The following is a 13,539-nucleotide window of genomic DNA, read 5'->3' on the forward strand; positions in this document are numbered from 1 at the left end:
GTTGCTTAAAGCACAATGATGTAAAGTCCTTGAGGATGCTAATGCCATAAGTGAGATTACTTGGAGAGCCACGTGAAAGTATTGGGCAAGGCCGTGATGTTGTAGGACAAGATTAGGCAAGTGTATGGCCATCTCTAAGATTAGGCAAGTGCCCAACCACCTCTAAGATTAACCGATCCTTCTCCACATCCACCCCTGCCAACTCTACTGAGTCCGAGCTTGCGGACACTTGGACACTTTCTTTTTCACACTTGGACACTTGCGGACACTTGGACACTTTCTTTTTCACACTTGGGCACTTTTGTTTTCTAACTCTTGATGTGCAAGGTTTTTATGATGATGTCTTTTTTGTTCATCTCAGTTGCATGCAAGGCATTGATGGACCTTCTGTTGGCCTCGAGGTGGCTCACCTCGTCCTATTGCTTATGAAAGGCTTGCAATGCACTATCTTTGATTTTGGCCTATTTCTCATTAATACCAGTGTCTTGTGCTTCCTCTTCTACCCGGGCCTTCTTTGCTGTTTCTACTTTTTTTCTCCCTTGTGTTACTTATGTGGAGGTCTGCCCATCTACTAAGGGCCTTTCCATTGGTGTGGGCAATTATTGAACTGCCTTCAATCCCAAATAAATGATTCTTGCCAAGAAGAGTCCTACCCCTAGGTACTGCCCTTCCAAAGTTGCATGCAAGGCATTGATGGACCTTCTATTGGCCTCGAGGTGGCTCACCTCGTCCTATTGCTTATGAAAGGCTTGCAATGCACTATCTTTCTCTTGATTTTGGCCTATTTCTCATTAATACCAGTGTCTTGTGCTTCCTCTTCTACCCGGGCCTTCTTTGTTGTTTCTACTTTTTTTCTCCCTTGTGTTACTTATGTGGAGGTCTGCCCCTCTAAGGGCCTTTCCATTGGTGTGGGCAACTATTGAACTGCCTTCAATCCCAAATAAATGATTCTTGCCAAGAAGAGTCCTACCCCTAGGTACTGCCCTCCCAAAATTAGCAACTTCTCTAATTCTATGTATATTAATTCTGTAAAATTTTGTGTTGTGGCCTCTGCATCTTGCTCCTTATCATCTCGGTAGAGTTTAGGAAGTATTTTTGTATTGGGCTTGTAAAATGAGAAATATGTACATATTGCCTTGGTCGGGGTGATGAGGTATGATAGCCTGACATTGGTCCAGTGAGGGTTTGCCATCTTAGTGGGGCCAAATAAAGTTATCCTTTCCACCTCTATGGAATTGTGTTTAATCCATGCATGGCTCACCTTGTGCAAACTTAATGCATTTTGCACTACGTCCATCACCACAACAGCCTCAAAATCACCCTTTGCCCCCGCCTTGGCCTTGGTGGACTGGGTCTACGTGAAATGCTTTGGTTGTGTAGTCCATAAGAAGATGCCATTTCCTAGAAGCATATAAGGAAGTCCATTCCCCAGGGCGACAGTCTAAAAAAGTTGAGCAATATATATCAGGGGTATACCTTGGATCAACCCATTGAACTTGCTTATATTCATAGAGCTTTGTAGAAAGGTGCACCCGACTGATTACATGCACCTAGTAAATATGATGCTATTTAAACAATACATCTATCTGGAGCAACCAACAACTATGTACAATCAAAGAATTCACCCAATGGTCTCCCCAACTAGTATGCATGACGTACCTAACATTCATAGCTTTCGAGGATAGGAGGTGTAGGTAGGGGGGTTGAAATCCCCACCTCTAGCCTAAGATGTATTATGTATAGGCCGTGGGCCATTGATGTATCAAAAGCCAGCCTCCATAGCCACAAGCCTTATATATATGGGTAGAGATAGGGATTGGGCACCCACTTAAGTTGGGTGGCCAGGCAAAGCCCTTTTTGTATATATAGAACTCTTGATAATATGAATGGGGGAATTCTATCAGTTCTTCTCAAGTGGAAATATTTCTTCTTCTCTTGAGCTCTTACTTTCTTACTTGCTTGATTGTTGGGGGTGCATGCTTGTGTGTGTGGATGAAGTGTGTTGAATGTGCATGCTTGCTTGCTTGAGTGAGAGTGTGATTGAGCATGATTAGAGAAGAAGGTTGTTCAAATTTTCTACCTTAACCTTGTCCTTTTAGAAGGATTACTTAGTTGATTAAAGAGTAGAGGAAGTGCTTAAATAAGAAAGATTACTTAGTTGATTAGAGAGTAGAGGAAGGGCTTAAACAAGAGGGATTGACATACATCTTGGCCTCTTTATCCTTTCCAAAAGGGATTTCCATGATTAATAGGTGCAAGGTGCCCTCATTCACCAAGGGTATGGTAACCATTCCATGGGGAAGCTCAAGTGTTTGATTCTTTTCGACCACACAATTAGTGGATGCAATCCATCCCCTCTTGAGGATGATACTCTCTTTTATTATACCTATGGGGGTCATATGAAACTTTAGTTCCAATACACAATTCAGCTTTAAAACTATGGACGGTCACAAATTGGGAATTATTTACCATGGGTAATGGTTGTTACAAATGGTGCGAGGTGTGGTGGCCTGAAGAGGTCTATGTCTCCCAAGAAGGATTCTCTTATGCATAGGAACAACCCCTTAGAAGGATTATGTAACCAATGATGTATGTAGGTAACACCTCATATAGGGACACTTGGCATCTTGATGTGACATGTGACATGTGACATGTGGCATGTGGCATGGCAGCATATGCACGTACCTTGTAAAGGTTGCCTCTCCTATAAAGAGGATCAAATCTAATAATCAAAATATGCTTCCATGGCTCACTCAACATGTATCTTCCCTAATCTCCAATAAACATTTGCCTAATGTGCTGATTGTGTCTCTCTCTCTCTCTCTATACCATAGCCGAGCTACTATTCTGCAGTCCATCTTTGCATCACCTTCACCTTGCTCCAACTCTCTATTCAATCTTGGGCCATTGCCAACAATGGTATCAGAGCTCTCGTTTAGGATTGTGCACCAAGCCCTGCTCATAACTCTTGCTTATGTCTACATGCCGAGCCCAAAATTTTGGTTGGCCTCCTAGATCCTTGCATGCCAGTCTCCACGCTGCTCCCTACGTGCCGATCTCTCATGTTGCCTCACATCTGGATCGTCCACCCCGTTTTCCTCTCAACAAGTGATTGCCTGAGCTTTTGGCTATTGCTCTCGCATGTGCCCTCTCTGCTCCTGATCTGTGCTTCTTTCTGTGGGCTACAGTTCCTACCTCTAAGTCCAGTGTTCTCACTCATGTTCAGCCCTTACTTAACACGTGGCCTCCTATTCTCTTAGTCATCTACACGGTCAGTTAGGTAGCACAGTAGCGGGTTGGCCATCCCTTGTGTGGGGGATTTTGCATGCACCCATAAGGTTGGAGAAGGGACAAGAAGGGCAATTTTTAGCCATTTGCTTTCCAAGGAAGTGACGAGGATTTTTCACACTAGCAGTCACACACAGCACCTAGAGGATAGAGGCAAACATATTTTGGCCTTTTCTTAGACACATTAGTTCTATGGAAAAAATCAAAAGCTTGTTTACTATTATTTGGGGATTCTTGTCCATAAGGGGGAAATCACAATGGGGTGGTGGAAGTATCCCACGCACACTTGTTTATAGTACAATCTTGGTGCTACAAAAGCATACATCTTGGTGCTATCAAGCACACACTCCGGAGTAGTTAGGTGCTCGTTTTTGTAGTGAAGAAGCTCATTCAAGTTCATAGCTAGACCTTGGTGCATTTCAATTGTGACATCTTACATCCAGTACATTCTCGGTGCAATTGGCACATTCCCGGTGTACCTCACACATTCCCAATGTTGTAAACATAATCCAAGTCTTGTGGCATTTATTCCCAAATTTTTCTTATTTGCATGAAAGGTGTTTTGAAGGTCACATCTAGGGGGGCTTCACTGTTACTTGCACCCTATCAAGGTTTGGGAAATCTTATATTGTGAGGATGTCACAGAAAGCACCTGCTGCCACATTGACCTTTTTGCATTTGGTGGGTTTATGAAACCGCTGAAGATTGGCTTAATGGGCCTAACTACTCACTTTGAACGTTCATGAAGAGTCTACTAATAGCTAGGGGACTATGGGAGCTTGTCTCACGAGGCAAGAGCCTCATCCTGCAGCAACATCTTCATCGACAACAATAAGAACGAGGACTCAAACATCAGCCCAAGTGGTGTCATTCAATAACCACCAGCCCAAGTGGTGTCATTCAATAACCACCGCCTAGACCTACTGAAGATAAAAGACGGTGGGACACTTGTGATGCTCAAGCAATGTCCATGATATCTCTCTTAATCAAGCAATCCATCATTCCTCATCCAATCCTGCAGCTCTGAGAGAGCTACGTGGTTGGTACTTGAGATCATGTTCTAGTCTCATAACGAAGCACGAGTCATTTACCTGATGCGGGGGCTGGCCATCCTAGCCATGAATGAAGGGGATTCCACAGTGGATCACCTTACCATAGTTATAGGCCTTAAAGAACAACTGTTGTTAAACATAAATGAGGTAATTGATGAAAAGAAGTTAGTCTCTTCATTCCTTACCTAAATCCTATCAAAGTTTTAACACTTCTTTGTATCTCTCTATGAGGGGAGGAGGTAATCCCATTTCCTTTAAGGACTTGGTTGGATTACTTCTTCATGTGAGGAGTAGTCTAGGAAGAACAAATCTAGACAAGACACAAATAGAGAAGATAAGGCCTTTCTACCCAAAGATAGAAGTATCTCTCTATGAGGGGAGGAGGTAATCCCATTTCCTTTAAGGACTTGGTTGGATTACTTCTTCATGTGAGGAGTAGTCTAGGAAGAACAAATCTAGACAAGACACAAATAGAGAAGATAAGGCCTTTCTACCCAAAGATAGAAGTAAAGTTGGTTCATCACACAGAGTGATAGGAGAGTGTCATTATTGCCATAAGCTTGGGCGCTAGATCGAAGAGAGTCAGACTTGACAAACATAAAGTTGATAAAATTTTTGCAAACACTATATCTGCTACCTCCACCGATGACAAGAAGTAGTAGCCAAAGGAAAAATCAAACCTAGTCGAGGAAGACTCGGCCTTCTAGCCACATTATTACTATAGGGGGGATTGATTGTTAGATATTAATGGTAATTAATGTGGGAATAAACACAATTCTAGGTGGTTATGTAAACTAGCACTGTAATGTGTGTATTTAAACTATTTAAATAATGTGGTTCTAGTGTTTGTGAACACAACAACTATTGTGTGGGTTCTCTTATACATGGAAACAACCCATTAGAAGGATTATGTGTAACCAATGATGTATGTAGGTGACACCTCATAGGAACACTAAGCATCTTGATGTGACATGTTGCATGTGTGGCGGGCAAAATATGTATGCACCTTGTAAAGGTTGCCTCTCCTGTAAAAAGGGTTAAAATCTAATGATCAAATATGCTTCCTCATCGTGTATCTCCCCTGATCTCCGATAAACCTTTGCCTGATGTGCTGATTACTTTCTTGGTCAATGTCTCTCTCTCTCTCTCTCTCTCTCTCTCTCTCTCTGCACCATAGTCGAGCTACTATTCTCTGTAGTCCCTCTATGCATATCACCCTCAACTTGCTCTTGGGCCATTTCCAACAAAAATGTTGTGGCTAGCCTTGGTGTACAGAAGCTTGGGACAAGGTTTGCACAATTGGATGGTGCCAAAATCACATCCATGTTCATGCTCGTCAACGCGTTCAAATAGAAGCAGTGGTGGAATCGGATTACCTTGAGTTAGAGTTACCCAAAAAAGATCATCTAGTTGTGTGGCATGCCTCCCTTCGATGACACCATCGATGATGGAAGAGTGTTCATGGTGCTAGAACACATGAATCTAGTCCTCAAAGTTGGTAGGCTCTAGGCGGGGCTTTTATTCTAGGTCCTCTTCACCATCCAACATGTTACAAGATCTAGAGATATCAATCCATCTGGTGTGTTGCAAATATCAATTGAAGTAGTCCAAGCGGTTGTGTCAAACTCATTGTCAAGAATGCCTAGACCCATGGGATGAGTCTTCCTTATTTTTAAGTTTATTTTCAAGGATTGGTTATCCTTGCATATATAAATGTGATTAGTTTTTCAATCATGAACTAATCTTGCATCTCTCATGTAAGGCCTGGTGTATGATCCTCTTCTCTGAAAATCCATCACCATGCATGTGCGGTGGAAGCTTAATCCAAAGGTCTTGATCTTTACACTTGTAGGATGCCTATGGGTTTTCCTATCGGTGTCAAGCTTCACTACGAGGCTTGTGCCTACTATAAGTGGTAAGCTTCCTAGGCCTCCCAAAAATCCTCGGTGATTATGTTGACACCAACACCACCAATCAAGATCATGGAACGTAAGGAGGTGATTACGTTGAGATATTTTTTCAAATCCCACACTAGCTATTGCTAGCTAGTGTGGGAACCTTCTTCCAGTGCTAGCTAGCACTGCAAGAAGGCTAGATGAAATCAACTATATAAGACACCACCCCCAACCACCAAACAAACAACACACAAACTGAAGGTCTTGGCTTGCCTCTCTTCAGCTCAATGGTCCTAACTTAAATGCATATTTAGACACCTCTTGGTTCTGGTAGCTTTTTATTTGGACACCTTTTTGATTCAGCCATCTCAAACTTTTCAGACCCTTTTCTTGACTCCGACAACTTCTATTCTCAACGTCTTTCTGATTCAGACTATTCCTAAACTCTTTTAGACCCTTTCCCTGATTCAAATTGATCCTTCTTCTGACGTTTCTAGATCTTAACACTTTTTGCTTCAAATAGTTCGAATTTAGTCAATAGATACAAAGTCCAACCTAAAATTCTTGGCTAGTCTCTCTCTTCATCTCAATAGTCCTATCCTCCTCATATTGACTGCTTTTTTTTCTACTCCAAACAATCTTGTTCCACACAGTCCTGATTTGAGTAACTCTTAATCCGACAGCTCTTGATCTGACTAGCTTCTAATCTGACAGTCCCTCATTTGATTGCTTAGATTCAGGTAGCCCTCAACTTGACATTTCTTTCTACATATCAGCTCTTAACCAGGGAGCTCTTATTCAGACACCTTTACTTTTGTCAATGCTGGTTCAAATAGCTCTCCTTCTAACTTCTTGCTTCAGTCAGCATTGATTCAGATATTACCAATTCAGAAAGCTCTTACTCAGTCAGGTCTTGCTCCTATCTCTTCCTCCTTCAGTTAACTGTGTTTCTGTCAGCATACAGATCCAGTCAGGCACTGATTCTGACAGCTTTGGACCTATCTCTTCCACCTTCAGTTAGTAATGTACCTATCACTTCTTCCTTCAGTCAGCACTATTTCTATCAGCTTTAGACCTATGTCTTTCTCCTTTAGTCAGCTATGATTCAGATAGCTCTCTGGTTCAGTCATCTCTGGACCTATCTCTTCCTCCTAAAGCTAGCTATGATTTAGACAGCTCAAACTCAGTCAGTATTGGGTCAGTCATCAGCACTGATTCAGATGGTTCCTCTTTCAGTTAGCTCTGATTCAGACGCTTCCTCTTTCAGTCAGCTTTGTATCTGTCAGCATTGATCCAGTTAGCACTGATTCTGCCACCTCCTCGTCTGACAGCTTCCCATCTGATCACTCTAGATTTGTATAGCTTCTAATTTGTTAGCTTCTGACCTGAATGTCTGGACCTAACCCTTCCTAGTCTGACAGCTTCAGATCTATCAGCATAGCTGCCCTTAACATTTATAAGAGGATGCAAGGCTGCATGTGGGTAGCTCTATAAGGGATCTGGGTCAGACTAATATAACAGAAGAAACTATGAACTAAATCCTCTGACTTCCATACTCACACCAATTGATATCTTGCGCGCCTGCAAGAATTTCTCTCTCTATACTTTCTTCTCACACTGAATTGCTCTCTTCTTTCCTTTAATTTGATACCTTTCAACTGGCTCCACCCATAAAGACAATTAATAAAAAAACACAGGCAGCTAGGTCTTCTCTGACTAATAGCTCAGCTAAGTCCTCTCTGACCACCTAATAACAACTCAGAAGAAAAATTCAGCATGAAACATAAAGATTCTCAGAGAAGCTAATTGAACATGAAGGAACTCAGACTCATCAATTGGTAAAATTAGACAAACAAGACAAGGATTCACACAGACTTTGGAAAAAACTCTCTTTAAACTGTATTACTTGTATTGACCCTGTATCTTATACAACATCACACAAAATCTACTTAAGCTGCTTCTTCTACAAACCCGTCTCTCTCCAAGCCATAAACTCACAATGAGAGGAAAGTGAAAGAAAGACAACATTATGCTTCAGAAATCTGCTTAAACTGCGGCTTCTTTTGCAAACCCTTCTCTCTCCAAGCCATAAACTCACAAAGCATATATATATGTTTCTTACAAAACCTAAAATTGCAGCCCTCCACGCTTCTCCTCTCATGATAGTCAGTGTGTGTCTGCATACATCTAATTGCATACCCCCAAGAAACCACTTTTTCCTACCGTCCTTCCTTTAAAAAAGGATTCGTCGTCATCCAAAATGTTTGTGCTAGCTCCTAGCACCACCTAACAAAAAGAAAATGGGTTTCCAAAAAAGCTTAGGCTGATAGGGTTGATTTGATACTACATCCACTACCTTTGCCTACATCCTAGAGTAGCATATGTATATCACAACTCCTCATCTAACATGTTTGTGCTAGCTCCTGGCACCACCTAAAAAAAGAAAATGGGTTTCCAAAAAAATTGCATCATAGACAGCCATCCCCCAGAAGATGGTTCGGCATATCCACATACCTTTTGAAGTCTCTATCTTTTAACTTCATGTTTTTCAAAGCACATGTAGCATCATATTCATGCTCATCAAATAGCTCATTAAACAAATTCTACCCATAAGAATCATAATCCAAACTTATAAGATTATGTTGTGCGCATCATCCAAAATGGTCTTGATTTTCGCATTCTTTTGAAATTGAGTTTCATATTCACTTAAGTCAGTATAAAAAAACATCCTCATTCTGCACAAGAAGAGAAAGAGTTACCCCCTTCCTGCTCCCATAAATCACCAAATCATGCAATTCCTCGTTTTCATCTAGGTCATCTATATCCAACCCATCACTTGTATTCATTCTGCCCAAAGATTCCATGGCTGGGCAGATCTTTCAATGCATCATCCACCCAAAAGTAAGTCAAGTTCCCCATCTATGTCCTAGTTGCTTGGCTTACAACACACTCATAATATATGGACAAATCGATCCCTCATAGCCTCAGGATGCATCCTTTATCCATCCTTCTTACCTAACTCATGGCTGTCACTCTATGATAAGCAATTTGACAACATCAGGTGGTTTTCTATTACCATGGGCATCACTTTCTGCAGACACACGCAGGGCTCCACTGGCCCTACCTCTACACTAGATCCCATCTCCAACATGGAAACACCATTGTAATTGTTGCACGATTCTCATCAAACAAGCTATTAACTCTGGAAATTATTCATATCATGACCAAACTCCCCACAATTCCAACACTGAAAATTAGGGATCCTTCCTCTACCTCCTTCCATTTCTCTACCTCTATCTGCTCCACCTGTTTCTTTATGCATAGCTTGTTTCATTCTTATGCATAGCTTCTTTATGCATAGCTTGTTTCATTCTTATGCCCTGTGCCAAATTAATGGAAAGAGTATGCATATTTTCATTCATCCTATCAACCAACTCTGGAGTATTTGTTTGAATTACGTGCGGATAACCTCCTTGCATATCCTGCTCTTCCTTGCCTTGAATTTTTGGTTCTCTCCCTTTTGTTGTTGATGATCCTTCATCCTCCAATACCCCTTGCATGTATTTCCTATGCTTGTACTTCTTTGCCTTATATAAGAAGGCTATGGCTTCTGCTTCTTTAAAGTTAGCAGGTTCAACTTCTTCTACTTTGACTTTCAATAGAGGATGCAGACCTTCAATGAATCTATCTTTTTTCAAAAACTCTGCCACCTCTCTAGGATTAGTTAAGGTCCTAATCCACCTGCCCAAAACCACATATGCTACTCTAGAATGTAGCTACACACTCTTGTGTTGCTAAGGTAGTGGACGTAGTATCAAATCAACCATATCAACCTAAATAAATGGGAGAATAATGTACATCGCAACTCCTCATCCAACATGTTTATGCTAGCTCCTAGCACCACCTAAAAAAGAAAATGGGTTTCCAAAAAAATTGCATCAATGCAAAACCCTTTATTTCTTGGTACAAAATCTCTTGCCCTATGCGGTTGGCTTGTGTGGTTTCTAATGGAGCTTATCCTTAACCATCATGGTACAAAATCTCTTGCCCTATGCGGTTAGCTTGTGCGGTTTCTAATGGAGCTTATCCTTAACCATCATGGCTTTGAGGCAGTTCTCTCGTTTGCGGGGTCGAGGACATGTTTTAGATTGTTCACGTGGATCCCTTTGTGATGAGGTAATCCCTGACACTAGCTCCTTACCCCGCCCTGTGTTTCTTGTTCCTTGTCCAAATGGAGAAGAATTGGAACTTGGTTCAGTCGTAAAGGTGCTTCTATAATGAACTCTTGTGGAGAGTGGGACTCATGCACTGTGTGCACTTGATGCTAGGTGTATTTTGGAACACTTTCCTTAGTGTTACAAAAAAAGAGACATGTTTGTTGGTCATGATCTGCTTGGGATAAACCCAGCTCATGATCGACACTAAATGTTCAGAACATTATATCTCAGACATGGTTTCACTACATAGTTTGACCGCTTCAAGTGGGAGTGAACCTTGGAGGTTCTTGGCCTTACTTCCACTCCTTCACTAGAGCTCTACCCAAAAATAGGGTAGTTAAATGCCTTCTTTACAAAATTCAGGGTGTTGTCAGAGGAGCTAGTTGGTAAATTCAGAGCTTTGAGGACCTAGGCGGCTTCTGTTTCCAGGGGTTTTATTGTTCCTCCACTCGGTTTTGTGTTTCGTTGGCTTATTTCTTCCCAAATCTCCTCGACTCACTACATCCAAAGGAGTCTAGCCTTCTTATTAGGGGAGAACTCTACTAAGTGCTAGTCATTTGGGAAGCCTGGCAGGTTCAAGGAAGAGTGGCTTGATGCAATATTATTGGCTATTGTATTGTCATTTTCACGCCTATTGGAACAACTTTTTTGGGCATGAAAAACTTATGAGACTCACAGTCATGAGTATCCACTAGTTTACGCCCATTAAAATTTTGAGTATCATGCTTGTGAGTTGATATTATGATTCCTTGACCATTACAGAGTAACAAGCATGATTTTTAACCTTTTTGGAGTAATAGTCTAGATTGGGTTTGCATCAAAGGTGCTCGGTGCTCCTAGATCAAATTTTAGACACTTTTTTTTTAGCTTTTTTTGTAGCTAGGGTGACCTCCCGAGTCAAGAGACCCATTCAGGCTTATAGTCTTTGTTAGGAGGAGGAGGCCATGAAAGAGAAAATGGAGAGGGTCCTTGAAGCTTGGGGAGATGGCGAAATGTTGGGCAAGAAGAGGGTGTTATCTTCAATAGAAGGGCAACACCGTGGGAAGAAAATGAGAGCACTTGTGGAGTCACTTGAGATATATATCGATGTTGGTGCTAAGGAGAACATTGAGTGGGCTAAATTAAGGTTACATGAAGGAATTCAATAGAGAAATGAGAGAATTCAAAATAATAAAGGTGCATTCTAGTGCTAATCAACAAGATGTCCCTTGTTAACGAACGTCAAATGGAAAATGGTGATAAAGGTATTGCTCTTGCTCCAATTAGTAGACATGCAAAGAGTATCTTGGGGAAAAAGTGCAGCAAATCAACACCCCCACAACAATGATCTAGTTCTATCACTAGTAGGTGTGCAACAAATACATGAGTAGTGTAACTCTTGTATTTGTTACACTACCCCACAACAATGATCTAGTTCTACTACTAGCAAATGTAACAAATACTTGAAGTAGTGCAACTTCTTCAACTTCCTATGACTCGTGTAATAGAAACAACACTCTTATGTAATAGAAACAACACTCTGCTCTCATCAATAGAAGATTCTAGCTTGGAGCTAATTGACTTACTCCCTTCTTGGATTTGTCCATAGAACTTTATTCATGGCATCTAATCCCTCTCTTAGTAAAGGATCTAATCCCTCTCTTAGTAAAGGATCTAATAAATTATTTATTAGTTTGAACACTCATGTTCCTACTCCCTTTGAGATGGCCACACAAATAGGAGACTATGGGATGAAATTAAGCTTTGGATATTTTTCAAGGTCTTGCTCCCACTCCTTCACTAGAGCTACGCCCAAAAATAAAGTAGTTAAATGCCTTCTTTACAAAATTTAGGGTACTATTTACAGAGCCAATTGATGAATCCAAAACTCGGAGGACCTAGCCGGTTCCTATTTCCAAGGCTTTTGTCGTTCCTCCACTCAATTATGTGTTTTGTTGGCTCATTTTTTATGGTCGTGGTGCTCCCACTCCTTCACTAGAGATGCACCCAAAAATATAGTGGTGAAATGCCTTCTTTACAAAATTTAGGGTACTGTTTACAAAGCTAGTTGGTGACTCCGAAGCTCAGAGGACATAAGCGGCTCCTATTTCCAAGGTTTTCACTGTTCCTCCACTCAATTCTTTGTTTTTTTGGCTCATTTCTTCCCAAATATCCTCATTGGAGATGGATCTGAAGGAGTCTGGCCATCTTGGGCATTTGCTAAGAGGCTTGGTGGGTTTGAGGAAGCATTTTGACTATATTGTCATTTCCAACAATTAGTCAGGTTCACATCAATGGTGCTTGTAACGGTACTTGTGGATAAGATCTCAGAATTTTTTTAAACACCCTTTTTTTGCTGTTAGGCTCATGTCTAGAGGTTCATGTCTATAGGCTCACATGTCTAGACTCGTGTCTACAGGCTCACACATCTCTAGGTTTATGTCTCTAGACTCACGTTTAGAGGCTCACGCCTATAGGTTCACATATGCAAGTTTACACCTCTGGACTTATGTCTCTAATCTCACGTGACCATGTTCACGTTTCTAAACTCATGCCTTCGGGTTCACATGGCCAAGCTCACGTCTTTTTATGTGGGGTCGTGGGCTCACCTCCCCTACCCAAGACGATTTTTGGTGTTTTTTGGACTTGATGGGATGTGATTAATGGTCCTAATCCTAATTAAAGATTGTGATGCAAGTAATTAAATATTTTTGGATCATTTTTTGATGGACTTACATGCTTTTGATCTACCAACTCAACAATACATGGAAAATTTACCCAAAAAAAAACATGAATAAAATTGACTATCCCACTCTAATCCAACCTAATGGAGCTCAATGCTCATGTTTTCAAAGTGGGTTCCTCTAATCACAATTGCTAAGCTAATCTTTGAATCAAAGCAATGAAATCTAAGCCTCTTGGACTCCAATTTCATGCAAATCACCAAACGAACCAGGGTTTTACCCTTCCACCAATAGATGAAACTAGAATGCATTAATGCAAACAAACTTCAAAGAAGAATCAAAAGCAACAACAAACACCTCCAATGACTCCAAAACCGTATGTTTTTCGGAGTGTGATCTCCTAATCAATACCTGGGAATATTGG

Source organism: Cibotium barometz, chromosome 7, assembly GCF_041138505.1.
Source record: "Cibotium barometz isolate CiBa-2024 chromosome 7, ASM4113850v1, whole genome shotgun sequence".
NCBI classification, from domain to species: Eukaryota; Viridiplantae; Streptophyta; class Polypodiopsida; order Cyatheales; family Cibotiaceae; genus Cibotium; species Cibotium barometz.